Raw genomic sequence first — 25,159 nt, 5'->3', positions numbered from 1 at the left:
GGAAGGAAGGAGAGAGGGAGGGAGAGATGGAGGGAGGAGAGGGAGGGAGGAGAGGAAGGAAGGAAGGAAGAAAGAAAGAAGAGGAAAGGAACGGAACTAAACCATGACATAATAATGAGCTAGAAGTCACTTTTTTCCCCAAGCAGGGAAAGCAAAGACTCGGTCGGTAACTAACAAGTGTGATACGGGAAAACTGTAACAAAAAGAAACTAAACCTTGACAAATGCAACATTATAATCCCAATTTCCTCTTTTCTTGATACGATGAGTTAATATTTCAGAGACTGCAAAATCCACACTTTTCCTGTCCTTTTTTTTTTTTGGCCATATTTGTTTAACAGCCCATTTCCAGATGGCTGCAGATTTTCTTGCACTGCAGGAGGCCAAACGATAAAGGAATGGTAAGATATTTCTCAAGGTTCTCCTCCCTTCCTTTTAACATGAAAAGAACAATAAACTCCTTTTGGAGACGCATCATTTTCTTTAAAAAATAAGTATTTAAAAGTCTTTTAAAAAAAAAAAAGATCAGAAAAGCCCATTACCTGGGTTTAAGGATTTGTTCCTCAATTTTGGAAGCTTGTACAGGTAGTCCTCAACTTACAACCACAATTGAGCCCAACATTTGTGTTGCTAAGAGAGACAATTCTTAAGTGAGTTTTGCTCCATTTTACGACTTTTCTTGGCCCGGTTGTTAAGTGAACTACTGCAGTTGTTGAGTTAGTAACTTGGTTGTGAAGTGAATCTGGCTTCTCCATTGACCTTGCTTGTCAGAAGGTCAGAATAACAGAATAACAGAGAAGGGAAGGGACCTTGGAGGTCTTCTAGTCCAACCCCCTGTTCAGTCAGGAAACCATCTACCATTTCAGACAAACTATTGTCCAGTCTCTTCTTAAAAACCTCCAGTGTTGGAGCACCCACAACTTCTGGAGGCAAGTTGTTCCACGGATTAATTGTTTTCACTGTCAAGAAATTTCTCCTCAGTTCTAGGTTGCTTCTCTCCTTGATTAGTTTCCACGCATTGCTTCTTGTCCTGCCCTCAGGTGCTTTGGAGAATAAGTCGCAAAATGGGATCACATGATCCCAGGATACTGCAATCCATCGTAAATATGAGTCAGTTGACAAGCATTTGAATTTAACAATTTAGCAACTTCAGTCAATGGTGGGTTGCCCCCGGTTCGGACCGGTTCTATAGAACCGGTAGAAAAACCGGCGGGAAGCTCCGCCCACTGACCCCGACATCACCAGGAAGCTTCTGCGCATGTGCAGAAGCGTGCGCGTGCGCGGCCCCGTTGCAAACCGATAGTAAAAGTAAGTAGAACCTACCCCTGACTATAGTGACTCATTTAACAGCGGTGGCAAGAAAAGTCATTAAATGGGGCAAAACCCACTTAACAACTCTCTCACCACCTGAGGCAGAACAAGAAGAAATGGGTGGAAACTAATCAAGGAGAGAAGCAACCTAGAACTAAGAAGAAATTTCCTGACAGTGAGAACAATTAACCAGTGGCACAACTTGCCTCCAGAAATTGTGAATGCTCCAACACTGGAGGTTTTTAAGAAGATGTTGGATAACCATTTGTCTGAAGTAGTGTAGGGTTTACTGCCTAGGAAGGGGGTTGGACTAGAAGACCTCCAAAGTCCCTTCCAACTTCTGTTGTTCTGTTCTGTTATTCTCACTTAGCAACATAAATTTTGGACTCGGTTGTTGTCGTGAGTCGAGGATTACCTGCATAAGGAGAAGGGGGAACTACAGTGCATTCAGATTTACAAGATTCTGTTATTTCTTACTTCGCTCTGCAAATGCCAGCTCAGCTGAGGCATGTTCAGAATACAAGCTAATTAAACGGAGAAAGATTTGCAATGAGAAAGTTAATATACTAATTAAATAACAAGTATGTCAAGCAAATCTTACCTTTGGCTTCGTGGGCATTATGAGAATTAATTAGCAGTACAATTTCTGCTGGTATAAAGTGGCACGATGTATGCAGTTTGATGACCGTGTCACTTTTTCGATGGCATTTTTCCTTTTTTAATTTTTTTTTTCCTTTTCCCATAGCAACTTTCTTTTCTTGGTTTTTTTTTTTTTTTAAAAAAGCGGGATTATGGCTTAATGAACAGACTTGACTGTGTCAGCTCTTGTTTGCAAAATTAAATTGGATTTGTGCCATCTGAAGAGCAGGAAGCCTAAATGCAATGCAATGGGCAGGGACATTGTGATTGTTAACCTATTTATGGTTTGGGGGAGACAGAAGTATCGGTATAACTAGGTTGTTTCCGCCGGTATTGTGCACTTTTAGGGCAAATTCAGGAGCGAAAAGTAACCAAGAAGTGGTTTGTACCGACTCGCTTGCTCAGTCCATTTCACTTCGTTATGGAATTTTATTTTATTTTTTAATTTGATTTATATGCCGCCCTTCTCCGGAGACTCAGGGTGGCTTACAATGCGCTAAGCAATAGCCTTCATCCTTTTGTATATTTATACAAAGTCAGCTTATTGCCCCCACAAACTGGGTCCTCAATTTACCTACCTTAGAAAGGATGGAAGGCTGAGTCAACCTTGAGCCTGGCGAGATTCGAACCTGCAGTAATTGCAGGCAGCTGGTCTTAATAACAGGGTGCTTTAGACCACTGTACTACCAAGGCTCTTATTAACTCATAAGGGCTCATAAACTATTGAAATGAATCAGAAAAATCATATAGGGTCTCCTGCTTAAAGAGGGTGTCAACCAGTGATGGGTTGCCCCCGGTTCGCACCGGTTCTATAGAACTGGTAGTAAAACCGGTGGGAGGCTCCGCCCACTGACCCTTCTGCGCATGCCCCGTTGCGAACCGATATTAAAGGTAAGTAGAACCCACCCCTGGTGTCAACCAGGGGTGAAATTCAGCCGGTTCCTACCGGATCGCGCAATACAGTAGGGCCAAGTGCACAAAGCCCCACCCACCCACATGGACATCATGACGTTCCTTTTTTGCAATGATTTTCAGCCTCTGCGCGCACATATTTGTGAATCGGTAGGGAAAGTAAGTTGAATTTCACCCCTGATGTCAACCCTGAAGCTAGCCTGACTGAGGCCATTTTGAGACTTCAGTGCTGAAGAAGCAGGATAAGGAGAAGAGGGATAGGGAGGGGGGAATAGATATAGTTGGGGTGTTGTAGCCAAAACAAAATACTTTCTCTTGGGAACCAAGGACATTTCTACAGGTGCTCGGAAGGAACGGATTGGAGTCATCTAGCTACTGGACACTATGCTGATTGGACCATGTGACTGATTGTTTTGAGAACGTGACAAACTTTCACTTTTAATTAGGTGAAAACCGCGGGAATATTCAGAGTCGGTTTTTACCAGCCTGTGCCAATATGACATATCCAATAAACCTATTCTTTGAGGAAATCGCCTAGCCTCAGAGTTTTGTTTGCTATGGGTATCAGTGGTGAGTTGCTCCTGGTTCGCACCGGTTCGCAAGAACCGGTAGTAAAAATTTGTAGTAGTTTGGAGAACCGGTAATAACATTGGCTGGCCACGCCCCCGAACTGGTCCCCGGCCCGGTCGCCGCTCGCTTACCTCACCCACTTCATCAGAGGCTTTTTTTTTCTTTTCTTTTAAAAGCATTTTTTCTACAACCTCTTTGGCCGAAAAAATGCTTTTAAAAGTAAAAAAAAAAAAAGCCGATTGTCTGGAATCTTATAGGGTCTCCTGCCTGAGCAATGGGTTGGACTAGAAGACCTCCAAAGTCCCTTCCAATTTAGTTCTGATTGATATATTGATTGATATTTGCTGTTCTGTAATTCTGTAACCGTGCTAAGCAATACATTTTATTTCACTCACATGCTAACAACAAACATTACAACTAGTGAAATATTTTATGTCACATCAACACATGGCCAACTCCATGTCACTCGTGTAGGGGGGTACCTGTGGTGGCCTGAGCTCTTTGCCAGAGAAAATGGGCTCCCAAGCTCCGTTTTCACTGGCAGAGGGTTGCAGGAGGCGTGGCAGCTGAGAACAGAGCTCGGGGACCCATTTTCGCTGGCAGAAGCACCGTGGGCCGGTCTTTTGTTATTTCCAGAGTGGCCCCGTGGGTCAGATCTATGCATCCCGTGGGCCAGATCCACCCCCGGGCCTTGAGTTTGACACCCCTGCTATATTCAATTTCAGACAAATGGTTATCCAACATATTCTTAAAAACTTCCAGAGTTGGAGCATTGACAACTTCTGGAGGCAAGTTGTTCCACTGATTAATTGTTCTGTTGGATTGGATTGGATTGGATTGGATTGGATTGGGTCCTGCAATGTTATCCAGGGATAACTGGAGGGATTCAGCCGGTTCGGGCCAGTTTGGATGAACCATAAGTTAAATTGCTTGGCGGCCACACCCCTTCCTACACCGCCCCTTCCAGGAGTCCCCAGGTGCCCCATTTTAGCTCCTAGGTAAGTGCAGGGAGGCCTCCTAGGCGTAGGGGGTGGCGAGCCTCCCCCCCAAGGCCCATTTTCGCTCCCAGGAGGCTTCAGGGAGGCCTACTAGGCCCAAAAAGAGCCTTGGTAGTACAGGAATTTAAGGCACCCTGTTATTAAGCTTATTAAGACCAGCTGCCTGCAATTACTGCAGGGTTCGAATCTCGCCAAGGCTCAAGGTTGACTCAGCCTTCCATCCTTTCTAAGGTAGGTGAAATGAGGACCCAGTTTGTGGGGGCAATAAGCTGACTTTGTATAAATATACAAAAGGATGAAGGCTATTGCTGAGCACATTGTAAGCCGCCCTGAGTCTTTGGAGAAGGGTGGCATATAAATCAAATTTAAAAAAAATTTAAAAAAAAATGGGGCACGGGGGGCAGCATATCTCCATGTGGCCTCTTTTTGCTCTCCGGGGCATGCAGGAGGCCAAATTCTGCCTGTCACACACTCTGGCCACGCAAACAGAACCGATAGTAAAAAGTGTTGAATCTCACCACTGCCAGGGATAAGTAATATTTCGCCTTCGTTCGCTTCCCTACCTTGCGGAGATCAAAAGTTTTTCCAGTCTCCTTTGCATTCAGTCTTGCAATTCACAGGGCAGCTTTGAAGCAACCCAACAAATTCCATCCGTGGGCCCTTCTTCCTGTTTTGTGAATGCGGACATACATGTAGTTTGCTTGGAGTTTTAAAAAGTAGATGATTTTGCATTCAGTTAAGGCTGATTTCCTTTGCCTTCCCCTTCTGTCTAGTCTATTGGTGCCCACGGACGAAAACAGTAATAAATCATTTATATAAACCAACTCCTTCTTTTCTGCAGGGAACTAGAGTAAGGCAGGCTGTCTCATAAATTGTTTAGAATAATCCAAGTCTCTAATGATCTAGCTTGATTTGTTTATTTACAACATATTTTTTTTTAATTTAAAAAAAATGTGGAGAGATCTTAGTTTTATGAAGACAGTGTGGAAAACAGATATTTTGCACTATATATATATGGGTGTTTGTATGTAGGTCTTTGGTTATTCGGGTCTTCTCCCACGTAAAATTGGAATTTTACATCAAAGACCTACATATATATATATATATATATAGCAAGGATAATACAGGGTTTATATTTATCTTTTTTCTTATACCCAATAGTTTATACAATACAATCAAGATCAAAGGAGGTACTAATACCACTCTATAAAGCCTTAGTAAGACCACATCTAGAGTATTGCAACCAATTCTGGTCACCACACTATAAAAAAGATGTTGAGACTCTAGAAAGAGTGCAGAGATGAGCAACCAGGATGATTAGGGGACTGGAGACTAAAATATATAAAGAACGGTTGTTGGAATTGGGTATGTCTAGTTTAATGAAAAGAAGGACCAGGGGAGACATGATAGCAGTCTTCCAATATTTGAGAGGCTGCCACAGAGAGGAGGGGGTCAACCTGTTTTCCAAGGCACCTGAAGGCCAGACAAGGAATAATGGATGGAAATTGATCGAGGAGAGATTCAACCTAGATACAATGAGAAATTTCCTGACAGTGAAAACAATCAACCACTGGAACAGAAGTTGCCTTCAGTAGTTGTGGGAGCTTCACCACTGGAGCCTTTCAAGAAGAAACTGGACTGTCAGAAATGGTGTAGGGCAGAGGTCAGCAACCTGCAGCTCTGGAGCCACATATGGCTCTTTCAACCCCTCTGCTGTGGCTCCCTGTCACTCAAAATATGCATCACAACCACCAATGTGCGACACCTGCCGACACACGATTTATTAAGCTTTTCAACCCCTGGTAGGCCAACCATGGATAAATCCAAGAAAAGAAAAGTTTCAGAAGAAAACACAATGTTTAACTACATATGCTAGTTTTGTGGCTGCTCAAGAAATAATAGTCAGGCGTGGGGAAGGGTTTTGTGGCTCCCGGTGTTTTCTTTTCTGTGGGAAACGGGTCCATATGGCTCTTTGAGTGTTTAAGGTTGCAGACCCCTTGGTGTAGGGTCTCCTGCTTGGGAGGAGGTTTGGACTAGATGACATACAAGGTCCCTTCCAACTCTGTTAATCTGTAAAGGAGTTTATCTTAAAATGCAGAACGAAAAACCTTCCTAATCATCAAATCGATTCAGAGATATCTGATCAGAAGGCTTAATTAGATTTTCCAATTTGATTCGGAAAATCACTTTCTTTCAGCCACAGAATCTTGGAATCAACGTTTCACCAACCCAATTTTCTCTCTACTGATCTTTTTCTTCTTACCACGTTCAGAAAATTAAACTAAACTTAAGGAAGAGGGTCTAGTGGTTGATAGTTGTGTGGATGCGAATGAAAGATTTGAGGGAAGTTTTCATATCACAACTTTGGACAGCAGATGCAATACCTCCTTTCTAGTATAGTCAACGAGGAAGATTTTATGAAGGTTTGACACCTTTGCTGGAATTCTAAACTGGGGCATTTGGGAAGCAAAAAATCAGCAGCAAAATCTCAACATCATGGTTCAGATCAAGTACTAATGTTTAATCATGGATCTATAGTCTTGATATGAACCAAGCCAACATCATTTTTGGCATTACAGTTGGGTTGGAAGGTTGAACAGCTTCTTAGATCTTTTTCTGATGTGCTTAATGAGAGTTGTCAACTTTCCTTCAACTGGAGACTTGTTGAAATCTTTAAATTCTCCTCCTCCTCCTCCTCCTCCTCCTCCTCCTCCTCCTCCTCCTCCTCCTCCTCCTCCTCCTCCTCCTCCTCCTCCTCCTCCTCCTCCTCCTCCTCTTCTTCTTCTTCTTCTTCTTCTTCTTCTTCTTCTTCTTCTTCTTCTTCTTCTTCTTCTTCTTCTTCCTCCTCCTCCTCCTCCTCCTCCTCCTCCTCCTCCTCCTCCTCCTCTTCCTCCTCCTCCTCCTCCTCCTTTTCCTTAATAATAACCTGGATGCCAAAGAGTCTTTTTGTGACACTACATCTTCCATTGAAAGGAATATTTGTAGCTCAGGATTGAATCGTAGGTGCTCTCTGAGCTTGACTGTGTTCTTGCAGATGTTTCATTGAATGATATTAGCTACTTTGATAATGAAACATCTGCAAGAACACAACCAAGATCAGAGAGCATCAAGGGCCCCATAATAAATCTTCCTTCCCTGAGACATGACAGCAACAAGGCAGAAGTTACGTATATCGACATGACTGAGATTGTGGAGAAAATGGACACAGTCTGTATGACGTCCCTTAGTTGTCTCAAAAATGGACTACCTCATTTGTTCTCTACATGGAACTGTTCTTGAAGACTATGTGGAAACTATACCTGGTCCAGAATGTGACTGCATAGGCACGAATAGGCACAGTTGTGTCTATGGGTAACTGCTGCTTTATGAGTTGGATTGCTTGCTGTTGGGTTTTGGTGCGATTCAATGTGCTGGTTGTTATTGACAAAGCCCTTTGTGGTGTAGAGCCTGGTTATTTGAAGGAGCACCTATTTCTGATAGTCTCTGATTCTCCAGTAAGATCAGGCACTGTGGCTACAGTCCAGATTTCCTCAATTAAATTACAATGTTATCTATTGGGACCAGAGCTGGGCGTCACATACTGTAACAACCAGTGGTGGGTTGCCCCTGGTTCAGACCGGTTTGCAAGAACCGGTAGTAAAACTGGTGGGAGGCTCTGCCCACCTAATGTTCCCCGATGTCATCAGGAAGCTTCTGCGCATGTGTGTGGCCCCGTTGCGAACTGGTAGTAAAGTTAAGTACAAGCCACCCCTGGTAACAACTGGCTCACCCAGAACCGAAAATGTGAGCGTACGTGGCATCAAAAAAACAGCGATTATATAGGACAGTGGTGGCGAACCTTTTACTCACTGAGTGCCGAACAGATATGCGTCTTGCGTGCTTTGCGTACATGCGTGCTATCTGTGCTAATGCATGGCTCCTCTCTGTGTGCTGTGCATGCAACTGCCCCATCTGCGCATGCACATGGCTTTCACGTGCACCCCTTGCCCTTGTGCTGCGCACGTAACCACACCATCTGTGCATGCGCACGGCTTTCGCGCAGCTCCCCCAGTCTGCTGCGGGCACAATCGCACCATCTGTGAATGCATGCAGTTTTCACGCACGCAATGCACACGTGCGAATGTCATCTACGCATGCGCACACTGCATGCAAGTACTCTCACATGCATGTGCAAATGCACACATGCACAGGAGAGCTCCGAAGACTAGCTGGCTCTCCTGAATTACACGCATGCGCACCGGAAGCTCAAACACCAGCTGGGGCGTGTGCACATGCACAGCGGCAGGTGAGCTGGGCAACAGCTCACGTGCCGGAAAGATGGCTCTGCTTGCCACCTTGGGCATGCATGCCATAGGTTCGCCATCACGAATATAGGACATGATAGCGTGAGGGTAGGTGGGCAGGCCCAGCCGCTGGTTGTAACTACCAGTTCTCACGAACCGGCAGCAGCCCATCACTGATTGGGACCTAGGAAATGTACCTTCTGTTGTCTCAGCACCTGTCCTCTGAAACAAGAAACTTTCCAGATATCTGTACAGCTCATTCTTCTCTTTCTTCTATGGTTTTCTTTTTCTGGGCCTACATAATCTTTTTATTTTGTCGTTCTTTACTCTTTTTAAAGTATGTGTTGTCCAGAGTTCTTTAGTATTGGACACTCTCTGAATTTAATGAACCAAATAAATAAAATTATGGCTCCAAATATACACAGGCAGTAAATCTCCTTCATATTTCAAGTCAGTGCCAAGGAGCCATCTCTATGGATTCCCCATATTATCTCTACACTTTTCAGAGATAGGTTATTTTTCTTTCTAGCGTGATTCATCACTATCTTATATTTATCTCGGAAGTCTAATTCTCAGGTTATGAGAAGTCCAATGCTTTTCAGCTGGCAGCAATGTTTTAGACCAGACCTGGGCATTTCACAGCTGCTTGGCCACATCTGGCCCTTTGGCTGTCCCTATCCAGATGCATGAAGTCAAACGGTAATTAGAAATCGAATGTAAATAAGTCTATGCTGTGGAATGCCAACCCCCCTTCCTAGTAGAATGAAATATTTTGAGGAATATTTAAAAAAAGGCAGGATAATATATTTCCCCTAAAAGGGAAATAAAAAAATATTAAGGGATACAGAAACTCAGCCCCAGCTCCCTGCCCCCAGAAGATATTTTGTGCCCATTAACAAAGACTGGGCCAACCTATCTACAAAACAAAAGATCTTCAGCTCCAGGGTGAAGGGATTAAGACATGACCCTTCAGGGCATAATAGGATTAACCCATTATGACACAGAGCTCATTACATTCCACAATCTCCTAAGGACATTTGCATCACCCCTAGCAAACTTCAAACAAACTTAGCTCAAACAAACATGACCCCTACATGGCCCAATGGGAGTCTGACAACAGCCAATAGAATACATGTTCTTGCACAGGAACAGAAAGCTCAAGTGCAAAGCCCAAGAGAAGGTATAAAAACCCCTCACACTCAACTCCATGTGGTCATGCGTAAAGGCCTTCATGTCAATCTGGCACATAACCTTGCTACGCTAATTTTAAAAGTTGTCTAGACTATCCATAATCTAAATCAGTGCTTCTCAACCTTGGCAACTTGAAAATGTGTGGACTTCAACTCCCAGAATTTCCCCAGCCAGCTAGAAACCAGAACTCACCATCTCCTGGTCATTAGCTCTAAGTCACCAAGCTACGCTGGCTGGGGGTTTCTGGGAGTTGTTGGGATTCATTGTTGGAATGTATTTTTATGCAACAACTACAGTAGCATTCAGCCAGCAGATGGCAGTATTTACACGTTTGAATCTATGGTATATACTCTATGCTCTTTTGTCCTGAGGAGAGTTTCCTGCTTCCTGTTTCAGTTATATAGTTGAGCAGTAAAGCACATGGTGATGGTACTCTTTGTTTGCTCTGTGGGACTTTATATAAAGTCCACACATCTTCAAATTGCCAAGGTTAAGAAACACTGATCTAAATCAACCTTCCCCATCAACTACAGACCTAGCCAAGAGATGTGGCCATGCTGCACGGAAAGGATCAGCATAGAATCCCAGTATATCTGAAGAAAGTATCTAGTGATACTTTCTATCCTATCTTCATTGAACAGTATTCCATTATTTGAGAGGCTGCCACCAAGAGGAGGGGATCAACTTATTTTCCAAAGCACCACAATGCAAGACAAGAAACAATGGATGGAAACTAATCAAGGAGAGAAGCAACCTAGAACTAAGGAGAAACTTCCTAACAGTGAGAACAATTAAGCAGTGGAACAGCTTGCCACCAGAAGTTATGGATGCTTAATCACACTTTTAAGGAGAGAGCAGACAGCCACTTGTCTGAAATGGTTCTCCTGCTTGAGCAGGGGGTTGGACTAGAAGACCTCCAAGGTCCCTTCCAGTTTTATTCTGATTGAGCCTGCTTCCATTGTTCAGAAGTGGTGGTTATAAGGCACTTGCCATAAAAACAATGGTTGTTAGCCACTATCAAAGAAAAAGTGTCAACGAATACATGAGATGAATGTCATTGTGCACATGTTTATTGGAACGCTAACAGATTAACAGAGTTGGAAGGGACCTTATAGGTCATCTAGTCCAACCCCGTGCTCAAGCAGGAGAACCTACACCATTTCTGACAAATGGCAGTCCAATCTCTTCTTGAAAGCCTCCAGTAATGAAGCTCCCACAACTTCCAAAGGCAACTTCTGTTCCAGTGGTTGATTGTTCTGTCAGAAAATTTCTCCTTATTTCTAGGATGAATCTCTCCTTGGTCAGTTTCCATCCATTATTCCTTGTCTGGCCTTCAGGTGCTTTGGAAAATAGCTTGACCCCCTTCCTCTCTGTGGCAGCCCCTCAAATATTGGAAGACTGCTATCATGTCTCCCCTGGTCCTTCTCTTCACTAGACTAGCCATGCCCAGCTCCTGTAACAGTTCTTCATATGTTTTCAGCATCCAGTCCCCTAATCATCCTGGTTGCTCTCCTCTGCACTTTTTCTAGAGTCTCAACATCTTTTTTATAGCGTGGTGACCAAAAGTGGATGCAGTACTCTAGGTTTTACTAAGGCTTTATAGAGTGGTATTAGTACCTCCCGTGATCTTGATTGTATCTCTCTGTCAATGCAATTTAGGATTGCGTTGGCTTTGTCGGTTGCCGCTGTACTGCACACTACTGTGGACTCATCACCTGGTTTTTATATGTCACTGCGTTTTTGTATTTACCAGACGAGCTCTTATTTTTGGACTTTCAGACTTACCGTAGCTTGCCAAATTCTTATCAGTAAGCTAACTGTGCATGTCCACATTCTTTCACTTTCTCTAATATCTTTCTTTGTTCTCCGGCCAGGAGAGGTGGCCGGGAAAGCTTTGCCAAGATGTAATTAATTAGCTAGTAAGATGTTTTATTTTCTTTATAACAAATAAATGAGTTTTTCTTAGAAAATATATCTTCGGGTTTATTTTCTTAAAGTATACTGCAAGGAAAGGTCACGATCCATTCTCTAATCAAGGTGCAATTACCCAAAAGCAGAATGGGATTAATTGCTACCCTGACATTATATATCTCTACCTCTTCCTCTATCTTGAGTTCTAGCTAATGTATTAATGAAACCAGAAGCTGGCATATTACAAAGCTCTGTCTGCTGTCAATCTTGGTCCTTCATTTTTCTTCTTTTATCCAACGTGTCTCACGTTAAACTGTGAATTGCCTTGGATATTCATTTTGAACATAAAGGAGACATGTAAAGCAAGCAGGCAAGCAAATAAATAGATAAATCCCTCCAGGCTTATATTAACAACATAGTCATAGTCACTCTTAGGAAATGCAGAAAATAAACCTAAACAATTGGTGATTGCAGCCAAGTAACTTTGCTTTGAAGTATGCCTGCTTTCCCAGAAAAGAAAAAAGAAAAAGAAAAAAGGCGAGTTGATTTGGAAAAGGGCATTCTAGGGAGTTAGAGGATGTGAAGAGAAAATATTTCAATTTGTCTTCTGGGAAATGAGAATCTTGTCACTGGCCATGCTGAATATGGTCTCCTTTTATGAAGTGTCAGACCCAAAATCGAGACTGACGTGAGGTGATTCTTCTAAGTTCTTTATTGTTTCAGACCTAAGGCAGAATATTTCCAGACTGAAGATTTTATTATCTGTATCTACAATATACTATGAGAACTATTAAGGAAGGACGTCTTCATCCTTTTTCTGTCACGCATAATATCTGAGCTAAGTTACCTCTTACCCTCTTGGGAATTCAGCTCCTCACTAAATTCCATCACATCATATGTGGACTTCAAATCCCAGAAGCCCTCAGCCTCCATATGTGGACTTCATCTTCAAGAATTCATCAGCCATGGTGTGTGGACTTCAATTCCCAGAATTCTTCAGTCACCATGTGTCACACCCAAAACCAAGCATGACACATTGTGATTCTTCCCAGCTGGGTTCGTTATTATTTGCACCTATAGACAAAATCTTGCCAGACTGAAGCTTCTACTATCTGCATCTACAATATACTCTGGGAACTATTAAGGAGGGACTGTCTTCACCCTCTTTCTCTCATACATATTGTCTGGGCTGAAGTTGCCTCTTACTCCTCTGGAATGCACCCCCTCCCTCTTGGGAATTCAACTGTTCAATACTTTCCATCACATGATGTGTGAACTTCAACTCCCAGAATCCCTCAACCTTTCTGTGTGGATTTCAGCTTCAAGAATTCTTCAGCCATTGTGTGGGGACTTAAATTCCCAGAATTCCTCAGTCACCATGTGTCAAACCCAAAACTAAGCATGAAACATTGTGATTCTTCCAAGCTGGACTCTTTATTATTTGCACATCTTTAGGCGAAGTCTTGCCAGACTGAAGATTCTACTATCTGCATCTACAATGTTGTCTGGGAACTATTAAGGAGAGGCTGTCTTCACCCTCTTTCTCTCACACATGGTATCTGTGTCAGCTGTTGTGACCTAAAAGCCTCTGAAACTTCAGAGGCTTTTGTTCTGAAGCTTTGTTTTGGAGGCTTTTTTTCTGAAGCTTCCTTCCAGAGGCTTTTTTTCTGAAGCTCTGTTTCGGAGGCTTTTTTTCTGAAGCTCTGTTTCGGAGGCTTTTTTTCTGAAGCTTCATTTCTGAGGCTTTTTTCAGCCTCTGAAATCACGGTTTGAGAGGCTTGGTATGGCTACATTCGGAGTATAAGACACACCCAGATTTTCACCCTCTTTTTTGGGGGGAAAAAGGTGCCTCTTATATTTCAAAAATATGGTAGTAACAAAGTAGAAAAGGTGTTTCCCCAGACGTGTTAAAATCCTAGTTCTTTACTATGCATAGCCGAAAAACACAAAGAAGGAATTTGAAACTCCTAAGTAAGGTACAACTTTATCCTCCTGAGTGAGGCCGAAAACTAATTCTCTTCCAGAAAGTTTGTTTCTCCAGGTTGAGAAGAAAATAGGACCAGGATCCACTGAGTTTGTCTGGCACATAATTATCACAGCTCATCTTTATTAAACACACACTCTCTCTCTGTGTGTCCTTGTTTTGCGCTCTTTGCTGATAGATGTAACCTCAATACCGTTGCCATGGCGACGGAAACTGTAGCTGAGAAGATTTTGTTTGTGGTAAACAAACCCACCTCCCCTTGTGGGAATTTGAGCTGAGAAATTCCCTTTCTTACTTTTCGTTCTGGCTCGTGGAAAAAACAAAAACAACAACAGCGACGACAACACTGTAAATTCATTATCGTTAATTTCATCTTCCTCCGAAGCTTTTCCCCCAGGGCCCACAAAGATACAAACACACCTAGTGGTGCAAGCTAGATAGGATAAATTTATTTATTTTGCAAAAGGAAGTGGGATAGGTTTATCTTTTTTTTCCCCCACTTGTGACCGCTACCATCGCTGTTAGCCTGTCTGCATCCATATATCTATTAGTAGCAGGGAAATTTGGTCTATTTTTTTTCCTCTGAAAATTGAAACGTCTTTTCTGACATTGGTATGGAAGCGCGTCGATTTCCCTAGTTTTTGCTTAAGTGGTAAACGTCAGTTCAATTTTGCCATGCTATGCGGAGGAAAATATAGCTGTTTCTTCTTTGTTTTTTTTCCAGCGGAACGCAAATTGGTTTTATTTGCAAACAGCGTTGTTTTGTTTATTTCTAAATCTCATCCTCCTATTCCAGTGGGGTTTGCTTTTTGCAATAGCTTTATTAAATTTTAAACAAGAAAGATGTGAAGTAGGAGAAACTAATAATTGGAAAAAGAAAAAGGAAGGAAGGAAGGAAGGGAGGAAGGAAGGAAGGAAGGAAGGAAGATGGAGGGGGATACGGGAGGGAGGATGGAAGGATGGAAGGAATGAAAGAAGTTGAGAGAGGAGGTGGGAAGGAAAGGGGGAGGAAGGAAGGAAGGAAATTGAGTGAGAGAGGAAGGAAAGAAGGGAGGGAGGAAGGGAGGGAAGACGTTGAATGAGTGGAAGGAAGGAAGGAAGTTGAGTGAGAGATGAGGTGGGAAGGAAAGGTGAAGGAAGGAAGGAAGGAGAAAGGAAGCTGAGTGAGAGAGGAAGGAAAGAAGAAAGGGAAGGAAGGAAGAGAGGGAGAGAGGAAGGGAGGGAGAGAGGGAAGACGTTGAATGAGTGGAAGAAGGAAGAAAGGAAGGAAGTTGAGTGAGAGATGAAGTGGGAAGGAAAGAAGGAAGGAAGGAAGGAAGGAAGGAAGGAAGGAAGGAAGGAAGGAAGGAAGGAAGGAACAAAGGAAGTTGAGTGAGAGAGGAAGGAAAAAAGAAGGGAGGGAAGGAAGGAAGGAAGGAAGAGAGAAGAAAGAAGGGAGGGAGGAAGGGAGGGAGGGAAGAGGTTGAATGAGAGGAAGGAAGAAAGGAAGGAAGAAATATTAAATATAAAAACCATTATAAATATAAAAACAGATTAAAATTACAAAGGATAATTTTAAAATCAATATATGCACCGAGGTAAATTTGGCAAACAGTTTGGTTATTAAATATTAGCTAAACAGTCTAGTCTGTTTTCAGCTCACCGAACACACTCTCAGTTTTCACTGCAATTCCTAGGAATTAGGCCAATAAATTCTTATACATGGACAGACGCCTGAGCAACAAACCATCCTAAAGGAAAGTATCACACATATTTGAGATTTGAAATAACATAAAATCAATAACATTTACATAAATTAGCCGTTGAGATAGTATGTGCTGCTGGAACCCTGATGGTGTAGCGGTTAAAATGGGATATTACATGCAAACTCTGCCCACTGTCTAGAGTTCGATCCTGATTGGCTGAAGGTTGACTCAGCCTTCCATCCTTCCAAGGTTGGGAAAATGAGGACCCAGATTGTTGGGGGCAAGATGCTGACCCTGTAAACTACTTAGAGAGGGCTTTAAAGTAGTGTGAAATGGTATATAAGTCTGCTATTGTTCTATCTATCTATCTATCTATCTATCTATCTATCTATCTATCTATCTATCTATCTATCTATCTATCTATCTATCTCTATCTCTATCTCTATCTTTCTCTCTCTCTCTCTCTCTCTCTCTCTCTCTCTCTCTCTCTCTCTCTGTCTCTCTCTCTCTGTCTCTCTCTCTCTGTCTCTGTCTGTCTGTCTGTCTGTCTGTCTCTCTCTCTCTCTCTCTCTCCATCCATCTATCTTGGGGGTGCAGTGGTTAGAATTCAGTATTACAGGCAAATGCTGCCAACTGCCAGGAGTTCAATCCTGACCAGCTCAAAGTTGACTCAAACTTCCATACTTCCAAGGTCGGTACAGTGAGGACCCAGATTGTTGGGGGCAATACGCTGACTCTGTAAACTGCTTAGAGAGGGCTGTAAAGCACTGTGAAGCAGTATATAAGTCTAGGTGTTATTACTATTTCTTGATAAGTGAATCTACCATCCTATCTCCTTAAACCAGCAATTAGGTTTTGTGTAGATGAGATCTTGGAGATGACCCAAAGGTGTTTTTTTCAAGAGGCAACTGGACTTTCTGGTTTTTCCTTGAAGACGTTTCACTTCTCATCCAAGAGGCTTCTTCAGCTCAGAGCGAAACGTCTTCAAAGAAAAAAAACCAGAATATCCAGTAGCCTCTTGAAAAAATACCTTTGAATAAGTTAAATGAAAAAATACCTATATGGACAGCACCCAGGCACGCAATAGAGAATACGAGTATAGAATGTAGACAGGATGTAATTACGTATAAAGATATTCTCATTATGGAGGGAGGTATATTAAAATTAAAATCTGTGAATGTGTTGAAAGAGGAGAAAATAATTCAAACATGGTTTCAATATGTACAGTTACAAGCCAGATGGAGAAAAGACCAGAAAACTGGTGTTATACAAAGTGACGAAAATTTAATTAAACAAATTAGAGATCAAAGCCCAATGCATATAAAAAGATTGTATAATATACTGATAGAGATGGACTCGGAAACAGAGCTAGTTAAGGACTGTATGATAAAATGGGCGCAGAATTTTGAACAGCCAATAATGATGGAAACGTGGGAGAAAATATGGGTAACAAATGTGAAATTTACCAAAGCGCAAAATTTAAGGGAGAACTTTTATAAAATGTTTTATAGATGGCATCTAGATCCAAAAAAGTTATCTCGTATGTATCCGAATGTACAACCAAAATGTTGGAGATGTAATTGTGAGGATGCTACTTATTTTCACATTTGGTGGACATGTAAAAAGGTTAAAGCGTTTTGGATTAAAATTTGGTGGATTTTACAAAATATTCTTAAAAAGAGGTTGAAATTTATACCACAGCTGTTTCTTTTGGGTATAGTTACGGATTGTACAGTTATAGAGACTAAATTGATTTTGAATTTAATAACTGCAGCAAGACTGTTGGTGGCACAATATTGGAAGAAGCAAGGTTTACCTACAATCCAAGAGTGGACAATGAAAGTTATAAATCTAGCGGAAATGGCAAAAATCTCGGCGTACCTGAAGGATCATTCAAATGAAAGATATTTAAGAGACTGGAGAAGGTGGATAGATTATATTCAAAATAAATATCGGAATAAGAAATTGCAGATAGGTTATGAATGATTATATAGATATTTAGTGTGTCTTTAAGTAATAAAGCTAGGCGGGTAATTAGGGAATTGAAGAAACAAGAGATGTGAAATGTCATAATTGTTTAGATTAGGATTGATTATGATTGTTGAAGTTTATACCCTGTAATTTGTTCTGGGAAGGGGAGGGGGGGAGGGGGGAGGTTGAGGTAGGGAAGTGGGGGGGAATATGTAAACTTTTTGTAAAACTTTTCAATAAAAAAAAAAAAGAAAAAAGAAAAAATACCTTTGGGACAACCATGACCTGGATGACCGAGAATCTCCATAGACATATTGGAGAGGACTTCTTTTTTCTGCAGAAATCCATCAAGAGTTTTGCCGTCTGAAGAACTGAGAACTTGTAAAATTGCTCCAGCTGTTCAGTGGGAAAGGATATATTTTTGAATGGTTTTGTTGTGTTAACACAGAATTCTGGTGGGTGGCTTTAAATAAATTTTTGATTGATTGACTCCAATGGAGAGAGTGGAGTAGAAAAGAAATAAAGGGGGTGGGGGAATGTCCAAAGATGTTGTCTTCAAATCAGAACGAACCTCAGGGTTCACTTGTTGGATCTTTGATGATCTCTGTGCTCAGTTGCTTTCTTGCAGATGCTTCATTACCCAACTAGGTAACATCATCAAGTGTGAAGAAAGGTCATAAGCAGTGGTGGGATTCAGCCGGTTTGGGTGAACCAGTAGTTAAATTCAGTGGTGAAATCCAAATTTTTTTACTACCGGTTCTGTGGGCGTTGCTTGGTGGGCATGGTGTGGCTTGGTGGGCATGGCAGGGGAAGGATACTGCAAAATCTCCATTCCCACCCCACTTGGGGCCAGCCAGAGGTAGTATTTGCCAGCTCTCTGAACTACTCAAAATTTCCGCTACTGGTTCTCAGAACTGCTAAAAATTTCTGCTACCGGTTCTCCAGAACCTGTCAGAACCTGCTGGATTTCACCCCTGCTTAAATTGCTGGCTGGCCTCTCCCCTTCCCTCCCTGCCCCTTCCAGGAGTCCCCACGTGCCCCATTTTGACTCCCAGAAGTGCAGGGAGGCCTCCTAGGCCCAAAACGGAGTGTGGGGTAGGGGGAGGGGTGTGCTGCGGCCCCACTGTGGCCTGTTTTCACTCCCAGGAGGCTGCAGGGAGGCCTACTAGGCCCAAAATGGGGTGCGGGGTGGGGTGGGGGTGCTGCAGCCACACTATGGCCCGTTTTCACTCCCAGGAGGCTGCAGGGAGGCCTACTAGGCCCAAAATGGGGTGCTGGGGGGTGGCACATCCTCCCCCGCAGCCCATTTTTGCTCCCAGGGGTGTGCAGGAGGCCGAGTGCTCTCTGTCACACACCCCTGGCCATGCCCACCCAGCTGGTCATTAGGGCAGAGAACTGGTTGTTAAATTATTTGAATCCCACCTTTGGTCATAAGTTACTTTTTTCAAGACTGTGATAACTTCAAACGGTCACTAAATGAATGGATGTAAGTTGAGGACTATCTATATAAGATCCAACTCAAAACTGGGCTGGAAAGAGGGAATTGTGGTTTCACACACTGCACACTACAATAGCGAAAACCTCTCACACCCCTGTATCAATATCCAGGAGACAGAATGATTGCCTCTCCATCAATCATCATAAGTGCAAGAAGGAGACAAAGTCATGGCATTATCACAAAATATATCTCTCTCTTAGAGATTGCGAGATCATCCTTTTATGGTCATGCCAGAGGTATTTGACATGCAACGTTAGAAAGCTGCAAGAGAAATTCTGACATCTGAGATGGGTTGCAAACCTTGCTCGACTGGTGGCAGGTAATCAAAAAGAATTGTACTATTTCCTAACTCTTATTGGGCAACAAACAATGGCAGAAACAAATACGGAATCCTTTATTTCCATTGGAATGATCATAATATGGGATGGATGGATGGATGGATGGATGGATGGATGGATGGATGGATGGATATGGCTAAATGGCTGAATGGTGGGGTGACTGGGTGGTTCAGTGGTTGGATATATAGATAGATAGAAAGACAGACAGACAGACAGATAGATATACAGAGACAGACAGAGGTAGGTAGGTAGGTAGGTAGGTAGGTAGATAGATAATGGATACATAGAGATAGACAGACAGACAGAGACAGATTGATAGACAGACAGACAGATGAAATGGATGGATGGATAGATGAAATGTCTTTGGATAGATAGATAGATAGATAGATAGATAGATAGATAGATAGATAGATAGATATGGATGGATGAATGGATAGATGAAATGTCTTTGGATAGATAGATAGATAGATAGATAGATAGATAGATAGATAGATAGATAGATAGATATGGATGGATGAATGGATGGATTGTAGATAGATAGATAGATAGATAGATAGATAGATAGATAGATAGATAGATAGATAGATAGATAGATATGGATGGATGAATGGATGGATTGTAGATAGATAGATAGATAGATAGATAGATAGATAGATAGATAGATAGATAGATAGATAGATAGATAGATAGATAGATAGATAATGAATGGATGGATGGATAGATGGATGCATGCATGCATGCATGCATGGATGCATGGATGAATTGATGATGGATGGATGGATGATGAATGATGGGTGGGTGGGTGGATGAATGGAGCTAGTGCAGGAAGTTAGCACCCACCCCTTTCCTAGAAGAATGAAATATTTTAGGAAATATTAAAAAGGAAGAATATTATGTTTCCCTGTATGAGAAATGGAGAACCATGTTTTAAAGACAAAGCAGCTTCCTGCCTCCCTCCCTCCCCCCCCACACCTTTGTTAATGGGCCAGAGGCAGAAATTCAATCCTTTGTCAAAGGATCATCTGCATCATCTGCAACACAACGGGACCCATCTAGGACAGAAACTCACCACATGGCACCTGGGAAGATTACATCAGCCAGCAAGGCTAGCTAAGACCCCCACCCCTGGGAATCTGACAACCAATCAGGATACTCTTTCGGGGCCCCAGGAAGTTCAAAGCCAGAGAGAGCATAAAACCCGGGGACTCGCTGTATCTCCTTTTTCTGTTCAGGAACTCAAACCATGTGATCCTGTCCACCATTAAACCATCATTCCAAGCAGTCTCCATGTTTCCAGTGTCCTCACTTGGAGCTGAACCCAGAAGGATATTTCTTCCTACACTAGAATAAGAGGAGAAAGGAGTAATTCCTCAGTCCAAATGTCCAAAAAAAAAAAATCTATATTTATCCAATGCAGTCATAAACTTTCAATCTGATTTTCTAAAAGACCAGCTGCATGAGAGGTACAGACAAGGATGCTAAGATTGAAGAAACTTGGACTAGATGGCCCTAGTTTCTTTTTAGCCCTAGATGCTCCATCCCCTCAATTCAGAGAGATCCATAATCTCTTTCTCTTGTAAACATGTTTGCGCACCTTTTCTCCATTTTCCAGTCCTCTTCCTCAATCATTTAGGCATTTCCACATAAAGCATTGTGTACTAATTTAAAAATCTCCAGATTTTGTAGCCTCGTGGTGTCTTTAGTTGAAGAGCTGTGACCAATTTTCTTCTCTAATGTATTTGAAACTCTGCTCAAACTATTTTTAAATGTCATAGCGGTATAGAGTATGCAGGAGTGATCTATTTTTTTTATTTGTAGGAACCCTTGTCTCATCCATCTTCTGAGCTTCAGCTATCCAAGCAGTTAATCCAAAGAAAAAGATAACTCGAATGTCTTGTAGTTGGCCTCCTACAACGTTTTGGATATTTTATGGACCAAAGCACACAATTCCAAATAAGAAGATGGGTGTAGAAGGGTGTCATCAATCCCTTTCAGAATAGGGATGAAAGTGTTGATGGGATTTTTTTGTTATGCTTTGCACTTGGGGCATGCTCAGGAAGGAGCCATGAAAAGCAGTTCTTTGCTCCTTCTCTTTCATTTTCTGAGATCAGGAGAAGTGAAGATGATTGTGAAACTGCTTTGGATAGATTAGGGATTGGGAATGGAGGCAGTCTGAAGGAGTTCCTTCTCTCTCTTCTCTCTTTCTGTTTGTTCTTGCTTAATTATTTTTCTTCTTACGATCTTGCAATCCCTTAATTCGGGCTAGAGTCAGGGTGACTGAATGAAACTGAGCATTTACTTGCTGGATGCCCTTCCTAATGCCTATATGGAGTTCACAGCAAATATTTTCTCTTTGCATCCCTAAAAGAGAAACATCTGCCGCTACCTAGGATTGTACTCTCAACCTTCTGAGTGGGAGACAAATGTCTTCACCACTAGGCCATCATGCTGCTCTTGTTCTTGTTTTTATCTATCTATCTATCTATCTATCTATCTATCTATCTATCTATCATCTATCATCTATCTATCTTATCTGTCTGTCTATCTATCCATTGTTTGTCTGTCTGTTTGTCCATCTATCCATCCATCCACATCTATCTATCTATCTATCTATCTATCTATCTATCTATCTATCTATCATCTATCTATCTATCTATCTATCTATCTATCTATCTATCTATCTATCTATCTATCTATACAACCACTGAACCACCCAATCACCCCACCATTCAGCCATCCATCCATCCATCCATCCATCCATCCATCCATCCATCCATCCATCCACATCTATCTGTCTGTCTATCTATCTATCTATCTATCTATCTATCTATCTATCTATCTATCTATCATCTATCTTATCTATCTGTCTATCTATCCATTGTCTGTCTGTCTGTCTATCCATTGTTTGTCTGTCTGTTTGTCCATCCGTCCATCCATATCTATCTATCTATCTATCTATCTATCTATCTATCTATCTATCTATCTATCTATCTATCATCTATCATCTATCTATCTTATCTGTCTGTCTATCTATCCATTGTTTGTCTGTCTGTTTGTCCATCTATCCATCCATCCACATCTATCTATCTATCTATCTATCTATCTATCTATCTATCTATCTATCATCTATCTATCTATCTATCTATCTATCTATCTATCTATCATCTATCATCTATCTATCTTATCTGTCTGTCTATCTATCCATTGTTTGTCTGTCTGTTTGTCCATCTATCCATCCATCCATCCATCCATCCATCCATCCATCCATCCATCCATCCACATCTATCTATCTATCTATCTATCTATCTATCTATCTATCTATCTATCTATCTATCATCTATCTTATCTATCTGTCTATCTATCTATCCATTGTCTGTCTGTCTGTCTATCCATTGTCTGTCTGTTTGTCCGTCCGTCCATCCATATCTATCTATCTATCTATCTATCTATCTATCTATCTATCTATCTATCATCTATCTATCTATACAACCACTGAACCACCCAATCACCCCACCATTCAGCCAGCCATCCATCCATCCATCCATCCATCCATCCATCCATCCATCCATCCATCCATCCATCCACATCTATCTATCTATCTATCTATCTATCTATCTATCTATCTATCATCTATCTTATCTATCTGTCTATCTATCCATTGTCTGTCTGTCTATCCATTGTTTGTCTGTTTGTCCGTCCGTCCATCCATCCATATCTATCTATCTATCTATCTATCTATCTATCTATCTATCTATCTATGTATCTATCAATCATCTCGCCCCTCCTGTTCAACATTTATGTGAAGCCGCTGGGCGAGATCATCCGTGGCTTTGGGGTGAGATACCACCAGTACGCTGATGACACCCAGCTGTACATCTCCACCCCAGGCCACCCAACGATGCCCTTGAAGTGATGTCCCAGTGCCTGGAGGCTGTGCGGATCTGGATGGGGAGGAACAGGCTCAGGCTCAACCCTTCCAAGACTGAGTGGCTGTGGCTCCTGGCATCCCGATATAGTCAGTTGACTCCATCACTGACTATTGGGGGCGAGTCGTTGGCCCCCACAGAGAGGGCTCGCAATCTGGGAGTCCTCCTGGATAGGCAGCTGTCCTTGGAGGAACATCTGACGGCTGTAACCAGGGGGACCTTTTGTCAGGTTCACCTGATCCGCCAGTTGCGGCCCTTTCTTGATCGGGATTCCCTGTGCAGTCACTCATGCCCTCGTCACCTCTCGCCTTGACTACTGCAACGCTCTCTACATGGGGCTCCCCTTGAGGAGCACCCGGAGGCTCCAACTGGTCCAGAATGCAGCAGCGCGGGTAGTGATGGGAGCAGCCTGGCGCTCCCATGTAACACCGCTCCTGCGCGAGCTGCACTGGCTCCCAGTGGTCTTCCGGGTGCGCTTCAAGGTGTTGGTTATCACCTTTAAAGCGCTCCATGGCATAGGGCCTAGCTATCTTCGAGACCGCTTGCTGCCACCGACGATCTCCCATCGACCCGTGCGCTCCCACAGAGAGGGCCTCCTCGGGGTGCCATCAGCCAAACAGTGCAGGCTGGTGACCCCCAGGGGGAGGGCCTTCTCTGTGGGGGCACCTACCCTCTGGAATCAATTGCCTCCAGAGATAAGGAGAATCCAAGACCTCGGTGCCTTCCGCCGTGCCCTTAAAACCTTCCTTTTCCAGCAAGCCGGGCTGGCCTAATTTTTTTAAGTGTTTTTAAGTGTTTTGTTTATTGTTTTTAATTAATGGGGCCAAATTTATATATGTATATTTTAACTGTATTTTAATATTTGTATTTGATGTTTTTACTTGGCTGTTCACCGCCCTGAGTCCTCAGGGAGAAGGGCGGTATACAAATTCAAAATAAAATAAAAATAAATAAAATAAATAAAATCTATCTATCATCTATCTATCTATCTATCTATCTATCTATCTATTTATCTATCTATCTATCTATCTATCTATCTATCTATCTATCTATCTATCTATCTATCTATCTATCTATCTATCTATCTATACACCACTGAACCACCCAATCACCCCACCATTCAGCCATCCATCCATCCATCCATCTATCCATTCATCCACATTTATCTATCCACCCACCCACCCACCCATCATCCATCTATCTATCTATCTATTCTGACTTGTTGGACACTCATCTGACCTAGAGGATGCTTACAAACATTAATTGCTTACTAGGTGACAGCAGCTTTTTTTTTTCTCACTCTTAAAAATTTCCTAACCCAAAGCATAAACTCCAAGGTAATCAATCAAACAAGAAAGTAGGGAATGGTGGGAAGGAAAGAAAACTCAGCTATAAAGAACCCAGGATCATCCATAAAGGATTCAGATGCCTATACACCAATGCTCAAAGTTTGGGGAACAAACAGGGTGAATTTGAAGTACTAGTGCATGAATGTAAATATGATATATAGTTGCCATTATCGAAACTTAGTGGGATGAAACTCATGTTTGGTATGTACTGATGGAAGGATGCAAACTATTCAAAAGAAACAGACCTAACAAAAGGAGGTGAAGTTGCATTATGTACAAGAGATCACTACACGTCAACAGAAATGCACAAAACCAAGAATGAAAACCTCCTAGAATCCATATAGGTTAAAATAAAAGGAAAAAAGAATGACATTGCTACAGGTGTATACTACAGGTTTCCCAACCAAGGAGAAGAAATAGTTGAACTCTTTGCTGATCAGTTAACTGATATACCGTATTTTTCAGAGTATAAGACACTCCGGAGTATAAGACACACCTTCGTTTTTGGGGAGGAAAATAAGAAAAAAAAAATTCTGCCTGTGCCTACCAGCATCCGTCAGTATTCATCTGGCTAGTGTGCTGTCAGTGTGTGAG

Source organism: Pantherophis guttatus, chromosome 2, assembly GCF_059756535.1.
Source record: "Pantherophis guttatus breed Tessera chromosome 2, ASM5975653v1, whole genome shotgun sequence".
Classification (NCBI taxonomy): Eukaryota; Metazoa; Chordata; class Lepidosauria; order Squamata; family Colubridae; genus Pantherophis; species Pantherophis guttatus.
This window is presented reverse-complemented; position numbering follows the sequence as displayed.